This window comes from Pseudonaja textilis, chromosome 1 (genome assembly GCF_049901715.1).
Source record: "Pseudonaja textilis isolate UNSWEBS1 chromosome 1, rPseTex1.2, whole genome shotgun sequence".
Lineage (NCBI taxonomy): Eukaryota > Metazoa > Chordata > Lepidosauria > Squamata > Elapidae > Pseudonaja > Pseudonaja textilis.
Genome location: NC_141990.1, coordinates 10354417 through 10378488, shown reverse-complemented (window position 1 = coordinate 10378488; position 24072 = coordinate 10354417). Strand labels below are relative to the sequence as shown.

The following is a 24072-nucleotide window of genomic DNA, read 5'->3' as shown; positions in this document are numbered from 1 at the left end:
AGCTCAGACAAACATCTAGGATTTGTACTTTGCCTATAGAGCCAGCTATGACCCCTACGTAACCCTTACATGGCCCCATGGGAGTCTGACAACAACCAATAGAATACATGTTCTTGCACAGGAACAGGAAGCTCAAGTGCAAAGCCCAAGAGGAGATATAAAAACGCCTCACTCTCAACTCCATGTGGTCAGCTGCACCCGAATCCCACATGCTTGGTGGTTCTGCTTCATCAATAAATGGACCCTCTTTCCAATTAGCCTCCAGCCTCCATTTTGTCTCCAGTGCCTTTTTCCCAGCTTGGAACTGAATCAGATGGATATTTTTTCCCCAACAATTGTGATTTGCAAAACATGGTATCCAAAATAGCAGTCATATGCTGTAAAGCTAGCTGAACACCATACCTACACTGTGGCCCTATTTCTGCAAAACACTTCAACTGGTACAAACAGAATAAAATATGTGTAGCTCAGGGTTGAATTGTAGGCTGCTTGGTGCTCTCTCAGCTTGGTGGTTTTCTTGCAGACATTTCATTACCAAATTAGGTAATATCACTGATGATGTTACCTAGCTTGGGAATGAACTGTCTGCAAGAAAACCATGCTCTGAAAGCACCAAGGACCTCACCATAACTGGGTGTAACTCCCGAGAAGTAGGACTTTTTATGGGAACACCAAATACAGGTAAATTAAACACAGATAATCTTATGGAGTTCATTTAGTCCTAAATAGATGCATACATGCACTCAGCTTTGTGGGTTAAACTATCCACAAAGTCAATCGTCATGTAGGAACATGCATAATCAAACACCTCATATTTTTTTTTTTTTTGTATATTTAGTCCTCCAAGAAAAAGAGGCAGACAGGCTAGAGTGGCTGAAAAAGAACCACCGAACGCATTGACAAGGTTTGGCGGCAGAGAACACCCCCCCCCTCCCCAAATGTTCAGCCCCCACATCCAGCTAACAAATGGGGAAAGGACTACCACTAATCTCTTTTGCACAAGGGCTTATGGGATACCAGGCTCTTCCTAGAGAAGTTGGCAAGGTCTCTGTCAGGGGTGGGTTTAAAAAATCCCAGCAAACGGTTCGCTGCCCAGTTTCTAGGTGGGCTTGGCCATGGTGGGCGTGGCCTATTGGAATTTCTGGAAGGGACGTTTTTTGCCTTCTCAAGGGTCCAGAGGGCTTCCCTCGGGCCTCTGGGAGGGCAAAAACAGCCTCCCCCGGGCTCTGGAGTTTCCAGAAGGCCCGTTTTTACCCCCCCAGAGCCTTCACACGGATTCTGCACTTGCACTGAAAATGGGCCGTGTGGAGATTCCTGGGAGGGGAGGGGCAGGGTGGGCGGGGCCATCCAGTTGGTTCAAATACTGGTTCTGTGAACCAGATGCAAATTTAACATCTGGTTCACCTGAACCGTTGCAAACCAGTAGAATCCCACCCCTGGACTCTATTCCCCAGGAGTATTTTTTTTATTTAGTAGATAAGATTGCATAAAGCCATACTCTTGATATATGGATTAGTTTGGTGGTGGGCTGGGTCAAACGTGGGGTGGAGCAGAATTGTGCAAGATACCAACAGCAAGAAGACCAATGTGCTCATAGCTTTTTTTCTTTTGTATAGCTCTATGCCAGCATTTCTCAAACTCAACAACTTTTAACATGTGTGGACTTCAACTCCCAGAATTCTGTCCAATACTAAGGAGTTGTTAAGATTGGAAAATACTGGTATAAAGCTATATATAAAAGGAAAAAAAACTCTAAAAATGAGACATACAGTACTGTCGTATCTTAGGCATAGATAAATTAAGCAAAGTAAGAAACAGAGCAGCCATTACATATTTATCAAAGATACAGAGGGCAAATGAAATACTTCTTTTGAACAAAAGAAATCCAGACTTCCAATTTGTACTACAGGTAGTCCTCGACTTACAACAGTTCATTTAGTGACTGTTTGAAGTTACAACAGCACTAAAAAAAAGTGACAGGACCATTTTTCACATTTATGAGTTCCATGGTCATGTGATCAAAATTCAGAGGCCTGGCAACTGTCTCATATCAGTTATATCAGTGTTTTTGCACCCTTCTGACAAGCAAAGTCATTGAGGAAGCCAGATTCACTTAACAACCATATTACTAACTTAACAACTGCAGTGATTCACTTAACAACTGTGGCAAGAAGAGTCATAAAATGGGGCAAAAACTCACTTAACAAATGTCTCAGTAACAGAAATGTTGGGTTCAATTGCTGTTGTAAGTCAAGGACAACAAGGTAATGTGTTTATATTCCGCTGTTGAATATAAACCCCAGTGACACAGTGGTTAGAGTGCAGTACTGTAGGCTACTTCTGCTGACTGCCGGCTGGCAGCAGTTTGTCAGATCAAATCTCACCAGACTCAAGGTTGACTCGGCCTTCCATCCTTCCGAGATCGGTAAAATGAGGACCCAGATTTTTGGGGCCAATATGCTGACTCTAAACGGCTTAGGGAGGGCTATAATAGCACTGTGAAGCGATATATAAGTCTAAGTGTTATTGTTATTGCTATATTCCATAAACCCTCTGTAATAAAACCTCCTGAACCCAGGAATTGTCTCCAGTTGATGTCTGCTGCCATCCTCAATCAAACCTTTGCCCTTTTAAAACTGAAAAAAAAATCCTTCCTCAAGATTTAACAAATTGTAATATCAAATGCATTTGGCTCCTTTGAAAATATTTAAAAAAATATGGGAAGAGATTTGGAAGGTGATTGCATTAAGCCATCCTGATGGTATAGAAATTCATTTAAAATCTATTTCAGCAAGTCATCAAAAATCGACCGTTATAAATCAGTGTTTCTCAACATTGGCAGCTTTAAGATGCGTGGACTTCAACTCCCAGAATTCAAGGCTAGAGAATTCTGGGAGTTGAAGTCCACATAACTTCAAACTGCCAAAGTTGAGAAACACTGTATTAAATCATCCACAGCACTACTATACAGGTAGTCCTCAACTTACAACCACAATTGAACCCAAAGTTTATGTTGCTAAGTGAGACATGTTAAGTGAGTTTTGCCCCATTTTATGACCTTTCTTGCCACAGTTGTTAAGTGAATAATTGCAGTTGTTTAAGTTAGTAACATGGTTGTTAAGTGAATCTGGCTTCTTCATTGACTTTGCTTGTCAGAAGTCATAAAAGGGGATCACATGACCTCCGGAAAGAGGAACTGTCATAATTGCCAACCATCCGAATTTTGATCACATGGTCATGAGGATGCTGCAATGGTAATAAGTCACTTTTTTCTGGGCCGTTGTAACTTTGAACAGTCACTAAACGAACTGCTATAAGCTGAGGACTACCTGTATATGCCTTTAAAATTGTAATATATCAGCCAAAGTATTTCTCAGTTGTGTTGGAGGACTTATTAACAAATTGGTACCAGTTTCTACCTCAGCCATTTCATTACTAATGTGTACTAACTATTTTTAAGGTGAAACACAATAAGCTAATTCTGTTTATGCTGTTAGCTGCCAGACTCACAATGACACCCTTATTTGCATCAATGGTATATTAAAAGTCAGGGAAATAACATAAGTTGAAAAATTAACCCAGCCAGAAAACCTTGAAGAGTGTTTTGATTAATTATTATTTTGTTCAATTTAACTTAACAGAGTACAGTACCAAAATTTACTTGGCCAGGATGGAGGCTGAGGAGAAAAAATAACATTGTGAAAAAATTCCTCAATGCATTTTCTTTATGGGACAGCAGATGAGAATAGCTTGAACCATCAACCTGTCTCCTGGCCATGGGACTCAAAAGTTAAAAAAAAAAAGGCCTTGACTTACAACCATTCATTTAGTGGCCATTTGTAGTCACAACGGCACTGAAAAAAGTGAGTTGTGACCATTTTTCACATGACCGCTGCAGCATCCCCCTGATCACATGATCAAAATTTGGGCAACTGGCATGTATTTATGACAGTTGCAGTATCCCGGGGTCATATGGTCACCTTTTGCGACCTTCCTACAAGCAAAGCCAATGGGGAGGCCATTCATTTAACAACCGTGTTACTAAGTTAACAATTGCAGTGAATCACTTAACATTTGTGGCAAGAAAGGTCACAAAATGGTGCAAAACTCGCTTAACAGCTGTCTTGCTGTTAAGTGTTAACAGAAGCTTTGGGCTCAATTGTGATTGTAAGTCAAAGTCTACTTGTATTTGGGCCCGGAAAGAATTTGACGAAGATCCCAGTTCAACTAGCTTTCCTTACCTTGCTATTCCTTCCAACCTAATGAAATATTGGAAAGAAATGATATCCAAGTAGTCCTTGGTTAGTGGCCACAATTGGGACTGGCAACTCAGTAAAATTACGACTTTGTTTATGATCCTCAGCTTTTTTTTTTTGCTTTGCTTTACAGAATGATGAAGGCATCAGTGTGAGGTGGGGTGCAAAGTTATTTTTCCATCACCACTGTAATTGCAAATGGTCACTAAATGAGATGTCGCTAAACAAAGCCCATGTGTAAATCTTCTCAGCAAGATTAGAGGCAGAGATATCAAGTTTACAGTGTAGGTTTAGGACTTTATAAACTTACAGGGACAAGTCGGGCCTGCCTCGTCAGCAGTGGAAGGCTGCAAAGATCAGCTGGCTGTAGCAAGACTTGCCAAAAGAAGGGTGGTTGTGGCTTTGTGTTGTGGGGGCCAGCTGTGATGATATAAAGGTCAGAGGTGAGTGAGGCTTCTATTTCAACCCACCACTGCCTAGGAGGGCCACTGCGCATAGCGGCCAAAAGGACAAAGATGGGGGGCGGGATAGGGAGGTGGGAGGGCAGGTTGCTAAGTATCCAAATTTTAATCGTTATTGTATCAGCCATAAAGAGTGGTACGGTGGTCTCGTGGTGGCGCTCTCGCCTCACAATCAGGAGGCAGTGAGTTCAATCCTAGGTAGAGGCAGATATTCCTCTCTCTGGGCACACTGAGAATATATCTACTGAACGAAACTGCATTGGTGACAGGAAGGGCATCTGGCCATTAAAACACTCTGCTAGCTCCATTCAGTTGTCCAGATGCCACCCCGCAAGGGATTATGGGGTCGATAAAAGAAAAAGAAGAAGATGGGGAGAGGGGAGGAGCTGGTGTCACGATGGTACGGTCTGCAATCGAGCTCTAAGATTGCAGCCGATATCTTCGCCCCTGGCCGGTCCAAGAGGACCTAAACCGTCCCGTAGAGCCGGTCATCGTGAAGGGCATATCCTGTGGATCCCAGGGACACCGCAAAGTCCCTGGTTGATCCAGGAGAAGTCCTTTTTGCCGCCGGCAGAGAGGCAGCCTCAAAGCTGCTGAAGTCGGGACAGCTCCGGAAAAGAAGAGGCTGAAAGAGAAAGTGTGTCGGCTGGGTGAGAATCCTTTTTTTATTAACATTTTGAGGCTTGAAAGGACACTCTGTGTATAAGAAGAAACCTGTGAGATTTTTGACAAAACTGAATAAGCGGTGACTTTTAAAGGGAGATGTCAAAGTGAGGCTTGGCTTTTTTTCCCCTTACTTTTGTTTCTTTTTTTACTGGACTTTATTGTGACTTAGTAGTCAACCGGACTGAATTTTCCTTTATATATATATTTACTTTCTTATTCTCCTTCTTGATTTCTTAATTTTTTTTTTAGACTAGAGGCTCCCTTTGGTTACTTTTCTTTATATATATATATATATATATATATATATATATATATATATATATATATATATATATATATATATATTATTCTTTTCTTTTTAATCTCAATTACATTTTCCTGGGAGGAGGGGGAAAGTGAGAATTAAGAAACTTTGTAACACTGCCAACTAGAGGCTTGAAAATATTTTACTTGAAGTGGAGAGAGATGTGAAAGACTCCTTCTCAAGGACATTCCAACTTGATAAGATAGAGGGAAGAGCGCGGCAGAATATTATTACAGGTGTTCTTCTGGACTTCTGTCAACAATTTAACATTTGAGGTTTGGCTTTGAAGCTTGTGGAGAAGAGAGTCATAATAAGAGCCTTGGACAATTAAACAAAGTGCAGTGTGCTTTCTTATCTTCTTTTAGTTGTGTTACCCCTCCTTACCAGCTTTACTGTAAACTTTTATTTTAGCAATTTTTTTTTATTTTTGCTTTTTATTTTAAAGGGAAAGCCTCAGAATTTTTCTCCTTTTCTTTTTTCCCCTTTTTCCACTGGGATTTTTGCTTTCTCCATCCATGTTCTTGGATTATTTTGGTTTTTTTTTTATTATTGAGATTTCCTAACTGGATTAAGGTGTGAAGAACCTGAAGAAATTTTTCTTTTGTTTTGTTCTTTTTTATTATTATTATTATTATCGGGCTTTTTCCTTCTTTTTATTTTTATCCTTTATTGTGGATTATTTCATAATTGGATTAGGGTCCAGAAGAACCCGAAGAATCTTTTATTTTCTTTTTCCTTTTTCCTTTTACCATTGGGCTTTTTACTATTGGGCGTCTTCATTTTGGATTATAATTACCAATAATTACCAATTACCTTACCAATTGGATTAAAGTTTAAAAGAATTTGAAGGTCTTGAATAGTTTAAAATGAGTAGCCTCTGGTGTCTTTACCTCTACTTCTGCCTCCACACCATCTGGAAGACAGCGTTTAATCCAGGCAATGTTAAAGCAAGATAAAGAACAAGAAAAAGTGACTTTACAGATGATCATGCAAGGAATCCAAGATCTCAAGATAAAATCAGATACTATTGAACGAACAATAGAGAACATTGAACAAAGAACAGGGAAGACCGATGAAAAAGTGGAAAATATTCAACAAATGATGGCGAAGTATGATGAGAGATTCCAAAAAATCGAAGAAGAAGGTAAACAAAGAGAGGAGAAGATTGGAAATATTGACAGCAGACTAACAGTGGTTGAACAAGATAAAAGTGGGATGCTGAAGTGGGAGATGGAGAGGTCAGAATTCTATTTCAGATTTCAAAACATCAAGGAAGAAAAAGGACAAAATTTGGCTGCGATAATGATAGAAATTCTGGCTGGTGCTTTGGAAATAATAGAGGAAAAGATGATGGATGGAGTAGACGAGGTATACTGAGTTTTCACAAGATATGCAATGAGAAATAATTTACCAAGAGAAGTCCACATCAGATTTACCAAAAAATCCATCAAAACACAAATATTACAAGCGGTAAGAGAGAAGACGTTGAAATACAAAGGCAAAGAGATCGTGGTTTTAAAACAAATACCCAGAAGAGTGAGAGAGATGAAAAGAGAATATCGATTCTTGACCAAAATGCTATTGAAAAAGGAGGTGAATTATAGATGACTGATTCCAGAAGGACTAATGTTTACATGGCAAGAACAGAGACATAGAATTGATTCAATTGAGAAAGCAGAACTTTTCTACGCATAATTTTTTGGAAGGAGAGAGGAAGAGGCAGAAAAAGAGGTCTCATTAATTGAGTTCCAAGAGGAACAAATGGGGATTGAAAAAGAAGAAGGCGCACTAGGGGGACAGGTGGATATCAAAGAACAATGTGAACCAAGATCTACGAGAGCTGTCAAACCTAACTACAAAATATAATCATGGAAGAGAAAAAATTGATTACAATGAATATAAATGGACTTAATTCAGCTGTTAAAAGAAGGAAATTTTTTCATAAATTAGGAAAATTAAAGTTTGACATAATTTGTTTACAAGAAGTACACATTTAAAAACATGAACAATTGTTAGTACAGCCAAAATTAGGGAAAATGTTTACTTCTTTGACTCAATGTAAGAAAAGAGGAGTGGTTTTATACATTAAAGAGGCTACCCCAGCAAAATTGATTTACACTGATGAAGATGGAAGAGTATTAATGGTGGAAATAATGGGCAATAATATAAAAATACTCTTGATTGCAATTTATGCTCCGAATGATAAACAAGAAGAATTCTATAAAAAACTACACATGAAAATAACTGGACTGGACTATGCCAATATAATTATGATGGGAGACTTTAATGGAATTGTGGATAATAAACTGGACTATATAGCAACAACAACAAAGCAAAATAGAAAGATTCTCCCTAAATCCTTTTTTTAAATGACAGACGAATTAACCTTAAAAGATATATGGAGAGAAAGAAATGCTAAAACCAAACAATACACTTTCTATTCAGATAGACATTTATCATGGTCCAGATTAGATATGATTTGGATCTCAACAGAATTAATATCTAATATTCAAGAAACAAATATTGAAACAAGTACTTGGGCAGACCATAACCCAATGACAATTAAATGGAAGGGACAAAAAAAAAGATTGAGATGGACGCTAAATAATACTATCTTAAATGAAAAAGATTTTATACAATGGATTGAGAAAGAACTGGCTTTTTTCTTTAGAGAAAATAAAAAAGAAGATACTTCAATGCAGAATGTTTGGGATACAATGAAGGCATATGCCAGAGGCTTGATAATAGATTACATAAGAAAAAAGATTATTAGGAAAAGGCAAGCCACTAAAGCCTTGGAAGACGAGTATAAAAGACTTGAAAAAGAATTACAGAAAATGCCACAGAAAAAAGATATGAAATTGAAATTGGACATAACATAAAATGGGTCTAATAGAGAAAGAAGAACTGGCACAGAAAATTAGAAATGCTAAACAGAATTACTTTGAAGATGCAAATAAACCAGGTAGATGGCTAGCATATAAATTGAGAAAGGAGAAAGAATCAAGGAAAATATCGCAGTTAATAGATGACCAAGGCCAAGTTTGCCATGGTAATAAGGAGAAAAAGGAAATTATTCAAGACTTCTATGGGCAACTATACAAGCAAGGGAATATTGATGAGGAAAAAGTCAAACAGTATTTACAGAATGCTAACCTACCTAAGATATCTAAAGAGACTGAAGAAATGCTAGAAAGCAATATAACAATGATGGAATTAACTGAAGCACTTAAGAAACAAAATAATGGGAAAGCACCAGGTCCAGATGGGCTTCCGGCAGAATTCTATAAAACACTACAAGAATCACTGAGCATTCCATTGTTAGAAGTCATGAATGAAGCTATGTCAAAGAAGATGATACCTAAAACATGGTCAGAGGCTTATATTACACTTATTCCAAAAGAAGAGGCTGATCCACTGCAAATTAAGAACTATAGACCTATTTCTTAATTAAATGCAGACGATAAAATCTTTGCTTCAATTTTAGCAGAAAGACTTAAAAAATATTTAAATAATTTCATTCATCCAGACCAAAATGGATTTCTGCCAAAGAGACAAATTAGAGACAATATGAGAGTAATCCCGGATACTTTGGAATACTATGAGGCACTTCCTGAAAAGCAAATGGCTTTGATATTCCTAGATGCTCAAAAGGCATTTGATAATGTGAACTGGAAATTTATGTTACTACTACTGGAACAGATGGGTTTTTCCAGAAAATTTATTCAAGCAATAGAAGCCATATATCATAAGCAAACGGCAAAGGTAATGATGGAGGGAGAACTTACAGACTTTATTAATATAAGAAAAGGCACAAGACAAGGATGTCCCCTATCTCCTTTGCTATTTGTATTGACCTTGGAAGTGTTGAATAGAAATATTAGAGATGACAAAAGCATAAAAGGAATGAAAATTAAAAAGGAAGAATTCAAATTGCAAGCCTTTGCGGATGACTTAACCTTTATTTTGGAAGACCCTTTAGAAACAGCTCCAAAGCTATTGGAAAAGATAGAGACATATGGCGAGGTGGCTGGTCTGAAAATAAATAAAGATAAAACAAAGATCTTGACAAAAAGCATGCTACTAAGACAAAGAGAAGAACTGGCAGACCTGTTGAAAATCCAAGCCACGAATAAGGTCAAGTATTTGGGGATATACTTGACATCAAGATGTAGTACATTAAAAGAGAATAATTATATTAAACTTAAACAACAGATAGCCTTAGATTTGAAGAAATGGGAAAACTTACAATTGTCATTAATAGGGAGAATTTCAACAATCAAGATGAATATTTTACCCAGAATCTTATATTTGTTTCCAACAATACCAATTAGGCTCGGAAAAGACTATTTTGAAGACTTAAATAAAATTGTGCTGAAGTATATATGGCAAGGTAAGAAAGCGAGAATAAAGCTAAAGCTCTTGCAAGATGCTAGAATTAGAGGAGGTTTTGGCCTGCCTAATTGGGAGTTGTACTACCAAGCTGCAAATTTGATGTGGGTCAAGGAATGGATAACACTAAGAAAGACTAGATTGTTGACACTAGAAGGTCATGATTTGCTGTTGGGTTGGCACGCTTTTCTATGGTATAAGGGAACTAAAACACAGGGTTACTTTAGAAGACATTATATACGGGAGTCTTTGTGGTTAAACTGGGAGAAGATAAAAAGACAATGTTATTTGAAAATTCCAGTTTGGTTATCAACTATTGAAGCATTTTCCTATCCTATCATTTATAAGAAGGAACAAACAGATATGGGGAACTATTGGATGAAAAGGATGAACTTAAATCGATACAAAATCTAGAGGAACAAGGTATAAAGATGAATTGGTTTTCATATGCGCAAATACACTCAAGGTATGATGAAGATTCTAAAACAGAGGGATTTTATGATAAACAGACTGATCTAGATAAGATTTTGACAGGTACTGATGAAAAGGTGATTAAAAAATTATATGGTTATTTACTGGGAATTAAGTTAAAGGAAGAACAAGTTAAAGAAACTATGATTGCTTGTGGGAAGAATTTTGGATATGGGATTTAGAGAAATAGCAAAAACTATGGTCGCAAAATTATAAAGTGACAATGTCAACAGCTTATAAAGAAAATCTGTATAAGATGTTTTACAGGTGGCACTTTCCCCCTGACAAGGATAGCAAGAATGTTCAAGAATAAATCTGAAAAAATGCTGGAAATGTCATCAGATACCTGGCTCATATTATCATATATGGTGGACTTGTGAGGATGCTAGAAAATATTGGACTAAAATCCGCGTGTGGTTGGAAAAAATGACAAAGAAACACATGGATTTGAAACCGGAGTTTTTTTATTGGGAATCTTATCAGATACATACAGTAAAGACTTGAAATCTCTGATTGTAAATGTATTAACAGCGGCTAGGATTGTATTTGCTAAAAATTGGAAAAATGAGAAAATACCATTGCAGGAAGAAATTATTAAGTAAATATTGGAATGTGCTGAGATGAGTAGATTGACATTTGAAATTAGAGAGCAAGAGGATAAACAATTCTATAAAATTTGGGACCTTTTCTATCAATAGTTGGATGATAAAATACAATAACAGAATATTTAGAATGTTAGATAATAAGGAATATCTTTGTTTTTTCTTTTTCTTTTGTTATTTGACATCATATCTATAAAGTGTTTTTAGGATAGATTTGGTATGATTATATGATTTGTTATAGAATAAACTACCTAAATTATAGTTATCTCATAAAGTATTAATGAACAAAATTATAGTCAAATGATTTTCTAATAGTGATACTAGGATATATAAGTTTGGATTGATAATACGAGTTATTATGTAATGTAATTGTAATTGAGACTATGAAATGAATGCACGAAACTGATAAACCAACCGACACACTGCTTGTATATATGTATGGAAGAGAGCTGATGTTTTTATGTTTTGTTTGTTTTGTTTGTTTTTAAAAAATCAATAACATTGTTTTCAAAAAAAGAAAAGAAAAAGAAGATGATGATTGTATCAGCCATAACTACAGGGACTGGATGTAAGATTCGTTCAGCACTACCATAACTTCAAATGGTCGCTAAACAAATCATCAGAATTTGAGGACTATTTGTATTTATGTTATACAGTCCCATGCTATGAATTGTGGTTTGGCTTCTGTATGGATTTTAAATCAATCTATCTATCTATCTATCTATCTATCTATCTATCTATCTATCTATCTATCATTTATCTATCATCTATCTCTTCTCTATCTTCACAAGTATCTATTTTGTGGTTAAGCGATTAATAATTCAGGTATGTTTAAATCAGACTTAAAAGTAACCTGATTTTGAATTAAACAAGATTGATAGATAAATTTATTTATTTCATTTATTTGATTACAAGATAATAGGTATAAGTATAAACATGAGTAAGAATTCAGGAAATAGGTACAAATAAATAGGGACAATAGGACAGGGACAGTAGGTACGATTGTGCACTTATGCACGCCCCCTACAGACCTCTTAGGAATGGGGTAAGGTCAGCAGTGGATTGTTTATAAAGTTAAAGGAGTGGGGGTTAGAGGATGTAACAACAGAGTCAGGTAGTGTATTCCAGGCAGGGCTTCCGTCCTTGGTAACAATCTGCTTTTTAGTCTTTGATTTCAGATCCCACCAATTACTCTGACAAAGAACCAGGGTCCGATCCAGCATAAAAAGGCCTCTTTTTCCAAAAAGGCTGCTTATATATTTATCTTTGGTGATCAGGCTTGTTTAAAATTCAGTGGTTCACTCTGTGTCCCACCTAGATAGCCAATGAGCTACTGCTTCATCACCCAAGGACCCTGTAAGGTAGGCCAGGATGAGAAAGAGTGGCCTGTTCAACCGTTTTACAAGATCTACATCAAAGGATGCAATTTCTTCATCTTAAAAGATAAGGCTGACCTTTCCTTCGTGCTTAGAAAAGACAATGCAGATAGTCTTTGACTTACTATTAGTGACTGTTCAGTTATAACAGCACTGAAAAATGTAACTTATGACCATTGTTCACACACATGCTTGGCAACTGACTTATATTTATGATAGTTGCAGAGTCCCAAGGAATCACTTTTTGTGACCTTCTGACAAGCAAAGTCATTGGGGAAGCCAGATTTACTTAACAACCATGTAACTAGTTTAACAAGTGCAGTGATTTACTGAACAAGTGAGGCAAGGAAGGTCATAAAATGGAGCAAAACTTGTTTAACAAATGTTTCACTTAGCAATAAAAATGTTGGGCTCAACTGTGGTCATCAGTGGAAGACTTACCTGTTACAAACGAGTAGAATAGGCTTATCATATATGAAAACCTGTTTTTCTTTCCCTGTATTTTTATCAAATTTTATATATTATATCTATCTATCTATCTATCTATCTATCTATCTATCTATCTATCTATCTATCTATCTATCTATCTATCTATCTATCTATCATCTCTCTTTCTCTCTAGATATCTACATAAAGAGAACGCTTTTCCTTTAAATATTTGATTTGTCAATTGCTTACAAATCTGCCATTAGCCTGTTTTTGACTCGTACAATTTTATCGTTTTAGATTTGCACAGGGTTCTTTTGGCTGCCAAATGTTAGCAAATTAAACCTCACCTGTGCAGGAAAACGTTTAGCCCCGCTGATCTTTAAGAGAACCAGATAATGAACGCTAAATGCAGATACTCTTTGCAAAGTAAAATGCGGCGGGTCATTCGGAAGTTTGCAAGAATGGCTACCTTTCTCGATGCTTCAGCCTTCAAGGGATCAAGTTAAATCGAGATTTTTAGGGTCTTTTTAAAAAATTTGAATCGAAGGAACTCTCTTATGGGAAGTTACAATCTGCCACCCGTGAATTCATCCTTTAAGATCCAAGCAGCTCAATTGTTCTTCGAATTTATTTATTTATTTATTTATTTTATTTGTCAATTGTTTACGAGATAAGTAAAAGTGTATACATAATTATGAATACATGAAATGAGTACATATAAGAAAAATAAAAGAAAATAAAAGAAACAATAGGACAGGGACGGTAGGCACGTTGATGCGCTTATGCACGCGCTTTTATGCAATAAACAAATATACGAGCGCATTTTAAAAGCATTCCATCCGTCGTGTTGACGGCCTCCTTTCCTCCTATTTACAAGCATAATTTGCAAAAATTGGTCTGGTTGGACTTGGATTGTTTATAAACAAAACTGCCGTTTGCGGGCCCTCCCTTTACAGCAGGGATCCCCCAACCTTGGAAACTTCAAGACTTATGGACTTCAACTCCCAGGATTCCTCAGCCAGCCATGCGGCAGGTTGGATACCAACGCTGGCTGGCTGAGGGATTCTGGGAGTTGAAGTCTATAAAAGTATTCAACGTTGCGAAGGTTGGCAATCTCTGCTTTTAAAGGAACCTATTTCGTTGCGAACCGGAGAAACGGATTTGTCTGCGCCTGCGCCGGAGAAGCCTTTTCCCCTCCTCCCCTCCCGACTGAGCGAAGGGGGCGTGGCCTCCTTAGCCTTCTCGCGCGAGCTGCGGCCGAGACGGCGGCCGGAGGGGCGGGGCCGAGGGAAACGCTCAGCGAGCGGTGGGCGGGGCGAGTGGAGCGTTGTGTATATCGGTCGAATGTCTCAGCGTTCCAAAAGGCCCGGTCCGGCAGCACGTGGGGGGACAATTCAGCAAGCCCGAGGCGGGTGGCAGGGCTGGGCACGGAGGTAGCGCACGGGGGCTTGGCACCGGCATCGGGGGTGGGACGGCGGAGGAGAGGCGGCCGCAACCAGCTGGGAAGAGCCGGCTCCACCGGACGCATCGTGAGTAGCGGATTTGACGGGTTGGCTTAAGATGCCAGTCCTCATTGCGCCAAGTTTGCGAGGGAGGGGCTTTCCGGAGAGGCCAGCGGCGTGGGCAGCGGTGGGTGAGGGTGACAATTGGTTGCTGCCGCTTCCGGCGGATCGTATCCAACCCCCCCAGCCCCGGTCTGTTGTTTCCAAAGGAGAGGGAGGGGGGGTTCTCTTTCCTCCTCCCGCGCATATGTTTGCGAACTTGCTAGCCCACCTCCCCGAAGCTTTGCTTGACTAGCCTGCCGAGGCTTGCTCTGCGGTAACAGTAATCGGGAGGTAAGGACGCAGCTCCCGGGTCCGATGACAGACCACCCCCCTCCTCCCCCCCGGCTTGCATCTGACCTCCCTCGCTTCTCTTCGACTTTAAAGCGGCTCTTGGACCCCGAACGGGGGCTCCCCATTCCCTAGCAGCGACGGAGAGGCTGCTGGACCCTTCCGTGTACGACTTAGGGCTCCGGAGGGGCTCGGAGTAGCGGCGGTTCCGTCCTACCCTCTCACCCCCTCCTCCCTTAACTCTTGTCATTTACCCGTCCTTTACTTTCCACGTGCCTTGTACTTGCACTTTTATGGCGTTTTCGACGCGTCTGCCTCTGCGAACATGTTTCTTCCTGCCACTTTCTCCGGATACCTGCCCTTCCCCCCCCCCTCTTTTTTTTTGCACAGCCGGACTATTTGGTGCTTTTTTTTGCATTTGCATCCCAAATGGGGTGCTGTACAAGTTTCAAGATTCTCAGCTAGGCAAGTGCCCCTTTGCTCATGGGGAGAAAGTTGGAGGCTGTTAAGGCCTACCTGTCACTCTGGAAGACACACAACCCAAAAAGCTGAAGCTGTCAGGTGGTTAAGGAGTTGTGGCTTGTGAAGGGAGGTTGATGTTTGTTTGAGCCATGTTCGTCCTTGTTTTTCTAAGACATTTGAAAAACACCTTCAAATGCCTGGAACAGCCCAAGATTTCCTTGCTTAAAGTTCAGGCTTTAGGACTGTAACCTTTCCCCACCAGATCAGCCTTCAGATGTATTAAGGTTACAAACAACCTGGCTTGCAAATTCTGAGAGTTGTGGTATGGGGAGGCTGTGGCATATTGGAGAGGCCTCAGAACATGTGTTACCAATCAAGGGAAGTATAATTTGCTGTTTAGCTTGTGTTTAAAAGGCTTTCCCTCCCCCTGGTTCTTCCATGTAAAGTATACTACTGTAAACTTAATGTTGGCTTATCCCACAAGGTTGTTGTGTGTGGAAGAGAAAGGCCAGGTAGTGCAGAGTTGTCAAGAGATGCGCAGAAGCTGGTTGATAGTGACTCAATCTGATGTGAGATGAATAGTAGGACTGAGGAATGAGAGTTGGAAAACTTTATGGCTGCAAAGCATCTCTGCTTGGGAAGAAATTCACATGGGCATGGCTGTGTTTTGAAGCGGGTAATAATGCTAGAGTTCACTACAGATGTGCTAATTTCTGAGTAAAAGCCACTCCCTGGTTTGTTCTTTTAATGTGTCAGGTGTGGGCTAGAACTGCATTTGAAAGGTACCCAGACGTTTGCAAGCTGCTTATTCATGTCTGAAATGTATAATGTTAGGGAGCGTGTGCTTGGATTGATGTCCTTGCAAAAACCCCATCGAGGTCGTTTTTTTCAGCTAATGCTGCTGGGTGTCCAGCTGCAGTTAAATTGCCTTTTGCCCCCATCTTAAAGCCACAGGCCACCTCTACAGTGAGAAAGCTAAAACTTCCTTGCAACAAGGTCACACACCACCTTGTCGGTTTCTCTTTCAAGAGGATCTGGCGCCCAGCCTTCGGCGGCTAGAAAGAGGCGGATCCTGGGTCCTCCAAGCTAGGCCTAGTTTGCTCTTGCTCCCCCAAAGCGTCCTGTGGAAGTGGGATTCCGTGGTGGGTAGAGGTCATCTTTCTCCACGCCAGCTGGGTGCTCTCTTTCCCTTGAGCAAGCCTGGGGCTGAGAAAGGCAGTTTCCTTTTGGAGAGCCCGTCCGTTGTGCCATGTGCCTGATTCATCTTGCAAGGGCACAGTGGTGACGTGAAGGCATGGGAGGGGAGGTGGAGGAGAGGAAAGCCTCGGTTTGATTTGGCTGAGCAAGTTTTGCTGCTTTGGTAACCTCCCTCCCTGTTCACCCCCCCCCCCTTCCTTTAAATGAACTCATAGCAAAAAAACAACACAACAGCAGTTGCATTTGGCGGATTTGATTAAGTCTTAACCATGCGCCTGCTCTCTCTGGGTGTGCAAAGAGCAAGGTTCCTTTAAGACACTAATGACAATGTTTGAAGGGCTGTGCTAAGGAATGGTGCTTTGGTATGCCTCCCCCAACCTCCAGGTGTGTTCAATGTGCATATTTTAATCACCTCCTAGTAGGCACAGCTCAATGGTGATTACTTGTTTTCCCAGGCTTTAGGGAGAGTAATGCCATCGGAGAAGGAAATTCTGGGTGTTGATTTGCCTGCTGTATTTATATATTCTGCTAATCCGGGGTTTGTGGAGGCATCTGGCATATTTTGTGCATCTTGTTAGGCATAAAATAACAGTGGCTAGATTCACATAATGTGTATTAAACCAAAATAAACCACATTGTGTTTTAGTAGTATGTGTGAACCAAGCTGCTGTGCTAAATTTAGCATGTATGCTTAACAATGCAACATGTTTATTTTTTTCATCATGTTATGTCCACAGTATATGCTTCACATCCATCCTGTTGAGTTGACTTGATTGAAAGATAGTTACTGGCCCAAGGGAATCTATTTTAGAATTGAGTTGGCCAGGATCAAATCCAGCTGTAACTACTATTCTAGACACCTGAAAGACAGGCTGTCTAAAAGACAGTTGTTCTTACACAGTGAATATTCAAAGTTTTTCTGCTCTCTAATTCTCCACCTGTCCTCATTCTTTTAATGTAACCGACTGCTATTCCCATTTTACATATTGTGGGAGAAAAAAAACGAGGTCACTGATGTCCATATAAAGCTAGTAGGCAAACTTGGATAGTTACAAAAGAGTAATATGTTAGGCTTATAATTTTATGCTATAAATTATTCCATTTTACAGACTGAGGATGCATTTTAGACTGATAACTAGAAATGGCACAGTTGTTTCAGGATTTGGATAGTTGTCTATCAAAAGCATCAGCTTTAGCTATTGGTTTCTATAAGCACGGTGCTCTTTAAAGTGCTCCAGGTTTTTAAAGCAATAGGTTGTGTTGTACAGATTTTTGAAGGTTTCTTCAGGGTGGATCAAAACTTTATATCACTGTCCCATTGTAGTTACACAACTGTTCTGTAGGACACATCAGGCTTAGTTTTTGGACCCAAAGTGATTTATTTAGCCAGGTAAGGATTTGAACCTAGGTCTCCAATCTGAGTTATACATGAATCCACTATATACCAATGGTCTTCCTGACTGAGGAATTCTGGGAGTTGAAGTCCACAAGTCTTAAAATTGCCAAATTTGGAAATCTTTGCATTACAACATGTCAGTGTCCATTCTTGAGGGGGGAAAGTTTTGAGTTTTTGAATATTGGTTTTAGGATTTCTGTTCTAGTTTTAACCTTAGATGCAGGTGTATTAGATTATTAAATATATTTGGAAATAATTTTGGTTGGAAGTGGTTGCAAATCTATGTCTCACATTGTGGCTGTTGTTATTTATCTATTAAATTTATATCTTGTCTTATGTTTGAGAGCAAAAGACAGCAAAACTGTTTCCCCAACTGGACAGAAACACTTTCTTGGGCTTTAATCTTCATTCTCACTCCTGGGTAAGGATTGCTCAGCTCTGTGACAGCTGACCAATCAGAATTAAAGACATTGTTATGCTGAGGCTATTTTCTGGGTTTAGATTGGTCCTGGGATAGGGCCAGGAATGTAGTGGTTGGAGAGAAAAACCACATTTCTCCTATAATTTTGTATTAATGGAGCCCTTGGTGCTCTTTGAGTTTGGTTGTTTTCTTGGAGACATTTCATTACCCAACTGGGTAACAACATCAGTACTAGAAGGAAGTAGGATTTGCTCCCTGTTTACATACAGATGTCTTGCCCTGTCAGTGTTGGTGCATGTTGTTTTCTTCTTTAGAGTTCCTTGATAAGTCTATTGCTTATATTTGATTGTTTGTCAGAGTGGGTGGTTGTTTGTTGTATTGAGTATTTTGTAAATAGGCTAGCCAGTGGGATCAAGAAGCTAGCAGAGAAACGCTAGCTAACACACATTCACTTGGCTAACTCTCTCTAACACACATTCACTTGGCTAATTTGCAGTTTTATCTGTCTGAGATAGGGAGAAAGTGACATTGATTCACCTTGGACAAGGGTGTGTGTTTTGTCGAATGCAAAGACTTGTGGGAAGTCATGGGCAGTGAACCACACATGTCTTCCTTTCTCTTGGTCCAGACGGGGCAGTCTTGGCTCCTTTCTGCAAAAATGGACATTCAGTAGCCCAGATAACTATCTGCTCCACCAAACAGGTTTTTGCCTCTGTAGCAAATAAAATTACCAGAGTGCTTTAGCAGGGGTCTCCAACCTTGGCAACTTTAAGACTCGTGGACTTCAACTCCCAGAGTTCCTCAGCCAGCAAAGTTCCTCAGCAAAGCTGGCTGAGGAACTCTGGGAGTTGAAGTCCACGAGTCTTAAAGTTGCCAAGGTTGGAGACCCCTGCTTTTACAAGAGAGTGAGCAGGCCTCTCTCCTCTGCAGCTAAGATGGGTGGAAAAGTTTATTTTGTAAAACATGATTCAGTACACATTGGTTCTTGGCCGACTCTTGCTCTCATTTGTAATCTCAAGTCTGGATCAAGTTATGCCCTAGTGTGCCAACATGCTGGATTCTGTAACCTATAGGTGAATTTCCTCCTAATTTTCTGCTAAGAAAACTTGGTTTTTATCGGTTATATTAACATAATCCATTTTTCTGCAGTCCAGTCAGTTGAGTATAGGTAGTCCTCGGCTTAACAACCATTTGCTTAGTGACCATTTGAAGTTACACAGCACTGAAAAAAAGTGACTTATAAGCATTTTCAGTTACCCTGAGGTGAGCTAAGCGGCCGATAAATTTGACAAATAAAATATTTTTTTTCATACTTGTGACTGTTGCAGCTTTCTCATGGTCACGTGATCAAAAGTTGGATGCTTGTGTTTATGACAGTTGCAATGTCCCAAGGTCATGCAATCCATTTTTGCGACCTTCTGACAAGCACAGTCAATGGGGAAGCCAGATTCACTTAACAACCAAGTTACTAACCTAACAGCTGCAGTGATTCACTGAACAACTTGTGACGAGAAAAATTGTCAAATGAGGCAAAATTCACTTAACAGTTGTCTTGCTTAGCAACAGAAATGTTGGGCTCAATTGTGGTTGTAAATCAAGGACTACCTGTAGTGTAATATTTTGTAAAAGGAATTAAAATCCAAATAACAACATTGGAATAATAGTACCATCCACTGGGGCAGGGCCAAACGTGACATCCTCCAAATGCTGTACCCAGAATGAACATGTGGAGAGTCCACCAGAAGAATGGCTGTCTGTTGCTATAGGCCAGGTTGTTCCAAAGGAGATTAAGGCCACAGGGAAGGCCTGAATATATTCATCACTGCAAATGGAATTCCATGGATACCGGACTTCCGTTGTCCTCTTTTGATCTTCTGGATAGGCAGATCCTTTTTATTATTGAGATCTGAATCCCACTCGTGACCAGGGGACAGGGTTGAAACATTACAATAAGCCAGTATTTCTCAAGCTTGACAATTTTAAGACATGTGGACTTCAATTCCCAGAATTCCTCAGCCAGCTGTGCTGGCTGAGGAATTCTGGGAATTGAAGTCCACACATCTTAAAGTTGCCAAGCTTGAGAAACATTGCAGGAAGCTGTAGTGTAATTTACTTAGTTTTAGCTAGAATGGGAAATGCTGAAATCCTGGTAAAAATTCAGGGCAGGAATCCCTGGTCTGTTTTGTTGTGCATGTTCTCCTTCCATGCAGAGTCCTATGACGGGCAACTATGTTGCTTGTTTCTCTGATTAATGCTTCCTCGATTGCACTATTACATGAAAGTTAGATTTTATGCAATGTGCTGCACTCAGTATATTAGTCTGAAGGTTGTACAATATGCTTATCCTCTGTTATCCACTGTTAACATTGCTGTGGTTTACACAACCAGATTTTTTGGCTTCCCACAACATGCAGAATCTTAAAATAGCCACGTGGACTGAGTTTGCACAGAACAGGCATTCTGTGGTTAAACCATAATACGTTTTGTTCCATTGGAGACTGGCGTATTGTATGAACTTGACCAGGCCTAATTCGTACAGTCAACTATAATTAAGGAAATTGTGCCATGGTATGGTATGAAAATGCAAATTTGGTTTTAGTTTTTAATCTATTATGATCTCAACAGATAAGGCTAAGCCCTTTCCCCTGCCAGCTTTCTAATGCAAGAAAGCATACAAAAGTTCCAAATGCTTTAATCAGTTTATCTGTTATTTACTACTCATGGTTTTTTTGGCAGTGTAACTGCCTTGTTTTGTTCAACTGGATGGGAAAGAGAAATAAAATCTGTGTGGTGTGGCCCAAAGTTATATTTTTAGAGGTGGTCTTTAAGTTCAATGCCAGTTTATTGGTGAGTTGATGAAAAAAAGAGGGGGAGTGCATTTCCCCCCCAAAAAACAAACACTATTCCATAATATTTTTCATTACATTTTTCTACAAGATGTTTTCATTTTTAGAAACACGCAATGGTGTAAGATGTAGTTTAACAGGATGCATCTGTGCTATGCAAAATAGATAAGTAGCAGTTCTTGAAACTAGAAATACAATGTACATACTTTTTTCAAGCAAGTGTTTCTATGAATCCACTGGAAAAGTGAAGTACATAGATTTTTAGGCATGCTCAATACACAAGTAGCATCTCTGATTTTACATATGACTTTGGGGAAAAAAAATAAAAAATATGTCTAGTTGATATGCCTAAAATTGTTTATAGCTATTTCAGAAAAGAATAGTTTCCAAACTTTGAATTGTTTTAGTATACAAATAATCTACCTTGTCATTGCAATTCTATATTTATTTTATTTATTTATATTCTGTCTTTTTACAATAACCCAAGATGGCGAACATGTCCACATACTTCCTCCTCCTATTTTACCTACAACAACAGTCCTGTGAGGTGAGTTGGGCTGAGAGAGACTGACTGGCCCAAGGTCCCCCAGCTGGCTTTCATGGCTAAGGTAGGACTAGAACTCGGAATCAGCTTTCTAGCCTGATGCCTTAATCACTAGACCAAACTGGCTGTCTTAAACAGCATATTAAACATACATATTAATTTGAGTATGGGGGCACAACTGATATGCCCTTGTGTAATAGGTTGCAATATTATTTATATGAAGTTTTTTTTAATAATCAAAACTTTCAGTTCAGCTAGTTTTGACTATCAGTGAAACCTATGATGTCTTGATCTGGTTTAATTTTAATTTGCAAGGCTGATTGGATCTTGGATGATTTTTCAAACAATAGGAAGCTCTTCAAAATTTTGAAGAGAATCCACTTCCAGCAAACATTTGGTCATGAATGGATGAGGCCAAGTTTTTTTTATTTGATTTGGTTTACTAACCTACAGTATATAAAAAATAATAATGTTCATTGTAAATGGATTTGAATTTCAAAACTGGACATCTTATAAATGACTACATATCTAAACAGCTGAGGTTAACATTTCCTTATTCTTGGCTTTGTAGAAGCTTAATAAATATCCATCTTCTCCCCAGTTTCTTCTAAGGGCAGGGGGGATTTGACTACAGTTCCTATTATCCCCAGCCAACTGAATTAATACTCATGTATCTGTGACAAAACATGACAGAGCTTTATGGTTTCCAGCTTGGTGAAGTTGTGTGTCTTTATTGGTGATGTAAGGTTTAAGATTATAACAAAGATGAATGATGTCAGTAAATCACTGTTGCCCAGAATAGCTGATGATGTTTTTTGGTGTTGAAGATTCAGCTTTTTGTGGTGCTGACAGCTTAGCAAACTTTTCGTATTTTATTTCTGTACAGGACTTAGAGGCCACTCCAATCAATGAACTTGGAGTGGTGTACAACTCCCACATATATTGTATAATTTGGCTTAAAACAAATACTAGGTGGTGTGGTTAATGGCAGTGGCTCACTGGTTTTTGTTGGCTAGAAAGCTGGCAGTGCAGGTTTGAGAGCTGAGTGCCACACGACAGAGTGAGCTCCTATCCTTACCTCAGCTCCTGCCAACCTAGCAGTTCGAAAGCATGCAGATGCGAGTAAATAAATAGGTACCACTTCGGTGGGAAGGAACAGTGCTTCGTGACATCATGCTGGCCATATGGTTGCGGAAATGTCTTTGGACAGTGCTAACTCAATGGCCTTGAAATGGAGATGAGCACTGCCCCTTGTAATTGGCAACAACTAGCAGAGTTAAATCTGCAGGGGCTCCTTTACCTTTTTTAAAGAAAACCTTAAAACAAATCATCTTCCTCCAGTTTCCCATGTCTAAGAGGAGAAATGTATTTTGTTGCAGGAATTGTGATTTATTAGCATTACCTAGAGCAGTGATGGCTAACCTTTTCGGCACTGAGTGCCCAAAACGCATGCGTGCAAACCCCCCAAAATGCAATGTCCATACGTCCCCTGTGCATGCACGGCAGAGACCCAAAGACCAGCCGGCCAGTGGGAGTCGTGTGCGCATGCGCGGCAGAGGGGTGATGGCTCGCATGGCCGCAGAGGGGGTTCTGCGTGTCACCTCTGGCGCGTGTGTTATAGGTTCGCCATCACGGACCTAGAGAAAACAAATGTATTTATAAGTAGTCCTCAAATTACAATCAGTTGTTTACTGACTGAAGGTAGATGAACACACACCCCCACCCAAAAAATGTATGTATGATGTGGTTCCTAAGTTCCAGTGGCTGATTGTCATCATTCCTCCCCTCCCCTCAGTCACATAACTACATTTTGGGCACTTGGTGACCAACCCTGATTTACAGCACTTTACAGCATCCTACATCACATGACCGCAATTTATAATGTAAACCGATGTTTATATCTGGCTTTTCTGCAAAAATTCCCTATAGCAAATGATGGGTTCACTTAATGACTGTGGACTCACTTAACCATCGTGATTTGTTTAATGACTGCTGTTTAAAAAACATCATAAACTTGGGTCAGCCGTGCTTTACGGCTATAATGACTTATAGTCATAACGGGCAGGCTCCGTTACAGTTGTAAGCTGAGGACTACCTGTATGTAGTAATGCTGGCATGCAAACTACATCCAATTAAAAATATTTCTAGGGAGAAATATTGCACTTCAAAAACTTTTCCTGGGCCGGGTCCTTGGGTTGCCTAAAAATATGATTGTGGTCCATGTCCATCCAGCAAATCTGTCCATTCTTTAAATAAAGGTAAAAGTAAACTGTTGTGTCTGACTCTAGGCGGTGATGCTCATCTCTTGTTTCTTAGCCAGAGGAGCCGTATTGCCTGAAGACATTTCCATGATCATGTGGCCCACATGGCTATACGCCAAAGGTGTATGGAACACTGTTTCCTTCCCACCAAAGTGG

At 39.6% G+C, this 24072-nt stretch overlaps 1 protein-coding gene across 6 annotated transcripts in view; it reads left to right on the top strand.

Annotated features, from left to right (window-relative positions):
• The first annotated feature begins 14255 nt into the window (after nt 1-14255).
• Nucleotides 14256-24072, top strand: part of AKAP1 (A-kinase anchoring protein 1) — a 68885-nt gene continuing 59068 nt past the window's right edge. The window contains exons 1-2 of one of the 6 annotated variants that reach the window (XM_087925783.1): nt 14256-14486; nt 21599-21658. The gene's annotated coding sequence lies outside the window, so the exon portion shown is untranslated. The other 5 variants (XM_087925760.1, XM_087925773.1, XM_087925794.1 and 2 more) reach the window with 5 other exon arrangements.